A 7,391-nucleotide genomic window follows, 5' to 3' on the forward strand; every position below is an offset into this window, starting at 1 on the left:
GGTAAAACACGTAATAATATCTACAAATGCATCTTAAAGCTGTTATATTAGCACTCGGTGTATTACTAACATAACCACATTAACATTATTGACACTCGCTGTCAGAGAGTGTCCCTTGCTTTTTTTCTCCCTGGTGGAATCCAACCTGAGTCATGACCATTAATGTTTTTTTAAATAAAACATCACAGGAAGGAGCTAGACAGTGCTTTTCATGAATTAACTGGATTGTCTAAAGTGAAATTCTAACATCCTGTCCATGTTAAAATGGATGAATTCATCTAATAATGCCTAAAGTGAGAAACATTTTACGAGCGGACACTGAGAATTAACTGTGGCGCACTTGTCTGTGAAACGCATGGAAATGGGGAAAAACAACATATGGACCACACATGGGAACGCAGCCATATAACATCTGCTCTTAAGAGTTTACTCTGTGACTCAAATTCCTGCACTTGTTTTTAAACTTGACAACACACGTTACAGTAAAATATCTCTGTAGTGGTATGGTGGAAAAGTTATTCTTATCTTCAAGGCCGCACTAAAGAAGAAAAGAATAGCAGGATGTGGCTTGTGACATTTTCATTCCCAGCATTGCTTTAAGGGTTTCTGGCACTCCGGCACATCGAAATGCTGAAACAACCATTGGACAGTTTTGCCGTAGCGCTTTGTATTAACACTTATGATTCTGAGATGCTGAGCCTGAAAAGCTGATGATCTGCTGAGTGACATAGAAATCCATTGTTTTTGAGGATGGTTGAAGAACTCATATTAACTGTGGCACAATTTCACACAGAGGTTGTTTGTTTGTTTGTTTTTTGTTGTTGTTTTTTTTAAACTTTTTTTCCCACCCATTATTCAGAGACAGAAATGAACAACAAATCAAAGCCTGCTGTAACTGTAAACTCTTTAGTTCTCAGTCTTTACTCTTGGGATTCTCTCCAGCAGGGATGTTTAAATCTTTTAAATATGTTTCTGCAGTTTTTTTTAATTTTACAAAAATCACTCTTGAAATTGAGAATCGAGCATCATGAAGATGTTATTTATATATTTTAATGATGTAATATTGATTCATTTAATGCCACTTTGAGATTTATTTTTTTTTGCCTTTTCTTGCAGGTGACTTAGACATTACCGTTTTTTCCAAGTACATCTCCGACATGAAGCGCGTGTTCCCTGCAGTAGAGGGCCGCATCACTTTCAGGAACTCTGCTGTCATTGCTTCATACAGTATTGGCTTGTTGCTGCTGAGTCTGTGTCTGTCCGTGACACTTTGATTGGCTTTTTACACTCTGGTAAACTGATAAATTGAAAAGCTCCAGGAATTGGTTAACTGTCTTTTCAGATCGCTGCCCTCAAAGCTAACTAGAAGACAACAGGATTACAGGTTCAGCCTTGGGGTAGCCAGCATCCAGGCAGAAACTTATTATAACCCACAACGATTCAGCAATCCCCCAAAAAAGCAAAAGAAAATCTATTATTCATTGCGTATTCTGTTCATCTTGTAGTCATTCCAACATAAACTTAACTTTAGTGGGCAAATGATTGTGCTCTTTAATGAAATATTAGTATAGTGATATGTATTTGCGTGTTATGATTACTCCTTTATTAGCAGTCAGCTATTAAGCTTGTATTTTACATTTTACATTTCTCTCAATCAAATGCCATCTTCAAACTGACATAAACCCAGCCTCAGGTTAGTGCATTCCTAGTGTTCTTCTTAAGCCCAGATAAATGAGTTGGGTTACATCAGGATGGGCATCCCATCTAAAAACTGTGCCAATTTAAATCCACTGTTTGGACCACTTGGAAAATGCAGCTGACAGTGCCTTTGCCTTCCCTCCTTATTCCTTCCCACAAGTCTTCTTTCCCTATTCCTCCTGTCTGTCCTTTGTGATTATCTGCCCACCCCGGTGCCTGCCTGTCCCCTATCTGTTGGTCTGCTGCTCATTATTCATACTTCTGGTTTCCCTCAAGTGTAGGTTTTGGATTTTGTGTACTATGGATTTTTCCTTAGCCCAATAAAGGCTTTCCTTTTGCTGTTTATTTCCCTGCCTTGGTCATTTGTGTCCTCTCCACCACACCTGACAAAACTGTTAAATCACTGTCTTTTACTGTTAGCTTCTACTGCTAATAATAATACAAAGAAGAACTTGTCAGTTAAATTCTGACTTTTTATTTAGTATATACTTCATGTATGTATTTATTTTACAAATTAATAACAGATGCACCAGGAGAAACCATCTGCCTTTCCTCCTGTTGTGGGAGCAGGTATCCAGATACAGTTACTGTACATGTCAGTTATGAAAGTCTATGCGTCGGATTTAGTCTAGTGTCAGATGAGCTCGGGCATGCCAAGCATGTTGGCTCGTGTTTATTTTACATCCATGGAGCCATCACAGACGTCTCCTTCTGCACCTGCTGAGAACACAAGAATGCAGGGTTAACTCAGAAGCAGATGTGTGTTAGTGTGGTTTGGTGTTTGATTTAAAGACAATGTGAAAAAGCTCTGATTGTGTACAATCACATTTCCATAAAGTTGGGACACTGGGAAGAATAAAAATGGAATGCAGTCACATAAAGCACACCTAATTAAAAATAGAACATAAAAAAAACAAAATGTTTATTATGGCTTCTTCTTTGCCTGATAGAGCTTTAACATGTGATTTCTGGAAGTGTTCCTGAGCACATGCTGTGATTTCCATGACAGATTCTTTCCTGTTTTTAAAGCATTGCCACCTGAGGGTCCAAAGATGCTATATTGATTTTCAGCATTGTCCCTTGCACACAGAGATTTTTCCCAATTCCCTGATCTGTTGATGATATTATGTACTGTAGATGATGAGATATTTAAACCCTTCAAAGTTTTATATTGAGGAACATGATTCTGATATTATTCAACAATTTGTAGGGGCAGTGTTTTGCAGACTGGTGAAATTCCGTCTTCTAAATGCTCTTTTTATGCCCAATGGTCTTGCCAAATAACCTCATTAGTTGCTAAATTTTCCTCCAGCTGTTCCTTTCTAGTACCTCATACGTTTCAAGCCTTTTGTTGCCCTCTAACCTAAATGCATCCAATTAAACCATTTGAGATATATATATATGTATGTATGTATATATATATATATATATATATATATATATATATATTTTTTTTTCAAAAGCAGAAGAACAGAAATAAATCCAGATATGGGGATAGGGGTAAAACAAATTCAACATCAGAATTATGCTCTTAATTTTTGAGATTTTGGTGCGACAGCTAATTTTCACTCCAATTGCAGAAGCATTACTGTACGACTATCCAGGTAAAGGACTTTGGCATACTTATTAACGAGCGATATGTGTGTATTTCTCTACTAAAAATGCAGTTATTTAATCTTATATTCATTTAACATTGAACATTACCATCAGTGTTGGGCAAGTTACTTTGAAAAAGTAATTCAATTATAGTTACTACTTACTTCTTCAAAAAAGTAACTGAGTTATTAACTGAGTTACAGTATTCTAAAAGTAATTAATTACTTGAAAAGTAACTATTGCGTTACTTTAAAAAAAAAAGTTTAACCTTTTGGGGTCCAGGGTATAATTGGCCATTTTTTACTACATTTGATTTTCCCTCCACATTTTACCTTTAAAAACTATTTACTTTGCCTTGTTTGGTATCATCCTTTTCAGCACAACCTCACGTGCCTGAATTTACAGTTATGTTTTCATTTTGACATACTGTATTAACACAATTGATCTAAAATCAGACAAAAACCATAAAATCAGAGTATAAAAAGTTATATTTTTACTGTAACAACCATAAACATGTTTAATGAATCATATTTCATAACTTCAAATGCAAATATTAATTGTCAATTTTAAAATCCTATGCACAAGTTTTGCAAACAACAAAGTTATTTGCAGCCATTTACCTTTTACCCTTTTTTAAATAACCATTTCAAACTATTTACAGAACAATCAGCTGTTCTGCATTCAATAAGATGCCACACAAATTATTTGTGCCACTCCAAAAAAATTATTTCTGTCCACTATAAAGGAGAAGATCACAGCCTGATACCTGCAGATCTGACAGCAGCAGGTGTATCACTGCTGTTTCTACCTGGAGACAGCAGTCGCCTCATTGTTCTGACACACAACACAAAACTATCCACAACACTACACACTAACTACACAAGACAACACATTAACTACACACTCCAAACACGCTAAACGTCACAAATCTCACATCTCAAAACTCGCTCTCGCTTTCTCTCTCTCTCTCTCTCTCTCTCTCTCGCCGTCACTCCTAAAACTTCCCCTGTTTTGTTTTGTTTTTTGCTCATAAGCAGAGAGTGCTTGCTAGCGCTAACGTGGCAAAACTATTGAGGAAAAAACGCCGCGTATATATTGTTTATCATGACTCTGGTTTTACGTGGCCTATCGACACAATTTAAAAACTGGTATATATCACCTTGTTGCTTTGTCTTTAAGTGGTCATGTGATTGGCTTACCACGACTACTTTATTCTTCCTCAGTCAAACAGCAGCACTCATGTGATTGTTTTGCCCCCTTAGCTCCAGGTGTTGTGCTAGACAGTGATTGTGATTGACCGCCGCGGGAGCGCGCACCTGCTTAAAGCTGTAGCGTCCAGATTACTTACGTAGTCAGCTACTTCCGTGTGACTGATATAAGATGCGGTAAGATGAACACAGCTTCAACCGTCTGTTGAAAAATGGTAACGGACCGCGTTGCCTTGTTAGTAACTGTAACGCCGTTGTAACGATAGGAATAGTAATTAGTCAGATTACTCGTTACTGAAAAAAATAACGCCGTTAGTAACGCCGTTACTTGTAACGCCGTTATTCCCATCACTGGCTGTTACTGACATGAATGAAAATAAACTGATGAGCTTACTTTGTACAATTTATTCAGATGCATTTACTTGTCCCGTTTAGACCACTTTACATAAACATAACTAACAAACTGCTGGTATTAACGGGCAACTTTTTTGTATACTTTATTAATCCCCTGTAGGTAGGAAATTACGCTCTGCATTTAACCCATTGAGGCAGTGGGCAGCCACCAACCCAGCGCCCAGGGAGCAGTGTGTAGGGATTGTACCTTGCTCAGACGTACCTCGGGGTAGCCGTTCGGTGGATTTGAACCCCGGACCTTTCGATGCGAACCTATCTCCTCCCTAAAATGAGACCGACGAGGATGGGATTCGAACCCACGCGTGCAGAGCACAATGGATTAGCAGTCCATCGCCTTAACCACTCGGCCACCTCGTCATGTGCTGTTGGCGCGATCGGGGTATTTCAGAGATCCTTATTATTATTAAGGAATTTTGAAAGCTCAAGTTCGTGTTGTTTGTGAACTACCACTAGAGTTAATGCATCTTCATTCATCAAGCATCTCCTGTTTCAAAACTATGCCTTAATGGCTACGAAAAAAGGTAAAACAATTAAAAAAAACCCTGTTAGCTACAAAGCCTGAATATACTGAAATAAGAGTACATATATTCACAATATACAAGCAGTGACAGCACCTAAGCACCTCCTCACGCTTGTGTTATGTATATTTAAAGGCAGAAGCGAAGAAGAGAGAGAAAGCTAACCAGTTTCCTCGTGAATACAACTAGTACAGCATGGCTAGCCGTGTTATAGCGAGATTAACAGCGCAGTTGGAATCCTTCTCTCCTATTTTGTGCCAAGTGTGCACTTCTAACTACGTGACTGATGAAGTATGCAACCAGTGATCAAATATGAATTTTATGGTCTAGTCCTGTTTATCTGTACTTGTTCAAATGTTCCACTTTGTCACTGTTATGAAGTCATAAAATATCACCAGTATTTGAGTCACAGACACATTTATTAACCAGTAAATATGGTCAAATGTCTCAAAGCAGGAAATTTCTGTATGTGATTCTCTTTCTTTCAAAATGTTTGTGGAATTTATAATTAAAATATCTATAATTAAATTTCTTGTTTATAATTCAAAACAATGAATATCGTTTAACTCCTGGCTTATTACTCTCTCTACCTCTACTTCTATATATTGTATATAGGTAGGTATATAAGTAGGTATTTTAGGAAATATTGTGTTTTGTTAGCCAGTTAGAAAACTGCGCCTCCTGTGGGGAAAAAATGGACTTGAGATCTCAATACTAAGCGACAGACTAAAGCAGTGTTGATGGTAAAACTATAAAATGATGACCATTTTTGTCCTTGTCCTGGTGCTCTAAGTTAATGTTATTTGAAGTAAGGAGTGGTAAGTGTTTTCAGTTCTCATTATGTGTGTAATATTTGCTTGATGTATAATTCCTTTTAAAAACTGTGGTGTATCAAAAGTACAACCTCAGTTTCAAAGTTTTCATATCAGGACATCAGTCCATCCATTTACAACCATTTTCTTCCACTTATCCAATTCAGGTTAGTGGTTTGGTTGGAGCCCATCCCAGCTATTAGGACATAATAAAAATACCCTCAGAAGAACAACACATGACATATTACATCATGTGTTAGACTGGGTTCTTGGGGAATCCACTTGCCCATTACTGTAACACATGCTGGGACATTTGTGTGTGTCTGCATAAATATGTGTAGGTGTGTGTCTGTTGTATATGCTGGTTCATTTGTACTTGATCACATCACTTTTTGAAGACTTACATTTCTAATTTCATCAAATATGTTGGTTCTTTATTTCTCTGCTGTTCGTGTCCAGTGAATCCAGATAGAATTACAATATTTGCAGGCTTTGAATTTGCTTGTTTGATATGAAAATATTCAATTCAACAGAAATGCTTTGTAGTGGCCTATAATCTCTCTTATAATAATTTACTGTACAGAAGCTTAAATACGATGATAGTAATCTTTTATCCAGGAAGTAATTTTCTTATCAATTTTCCACTGTGTTGTTAGAAAGTTACAGTTGGAATGAATCTTAAAATGAGTAATAATTACACAACAGATCTGTCATTAGTTATGATAGCTAATGATCCAAACATTCACTCAGTCTATCAGCCCTTCAATTCATCCCTGAATGTGACAACACTGATCATGTCTTCTTGGCACAGACACTGATGTGAACACCATGTGTGTGTGAGCAGGAGACTACACTCCAAGAATAGCTTGGTGACATGTTGAGTCTCCCAGAGGAGCTGCGAACCCAACAGAAAGAGGCAAAATGTGGAGTTTGGCACATGCAAGTGTGACAAAGTCTGAGAAGGGATTTCATAACCTCATGGTATTCAAGACACAATGAGTGGAACCAGTCACCAGTGGCACCAGTGGCACCAGCGGATCAGACTGAACTGTTCAGAGAGTAAAGCGAGCTTTTGATGCCATATGTTGTGATTTTTTTTATAAGGACACATCATGAATGAAGAACAAGTCAGTAGTGTTACTCAT

At 37.5% G+C, this 7,391-nt stretch overlaps 1 non-coding gene across 1 annotated transcript; it reads right to left on the bottom strand.

Annotated features, from left to right (window-relative positions):
* Positions 1-5,191: 5,191 nt before the first annotated feature.
* Positions 5,192-5,273, bottom strand: trnas-gcu (transfer RNA serine (anticodon GCU)). The gene has a single exon. It is a non-coding gene; the product is annotated as a tRNA-Ser (tRNA).
* Positions 5,274-7,391: the final 2,118 nt, after the last annotated feature.

This window comes from Pelmatolapia mariae, linkage group LG16_19 (assembly GCF_036321145.2).
Source record: "Pelmatolapia mariae isolate MD_Pm_ZW linkage group LG16_19, Pm_UMD_F_2, whole genome shotgun sequence".
Taxonomy (NCBI): Eukaryota; Metazoa; Chordata; class Actinopteri; order Cichliformes; family Cichlidae; genus Pelmatolapia; species Pelmatolapia mariae.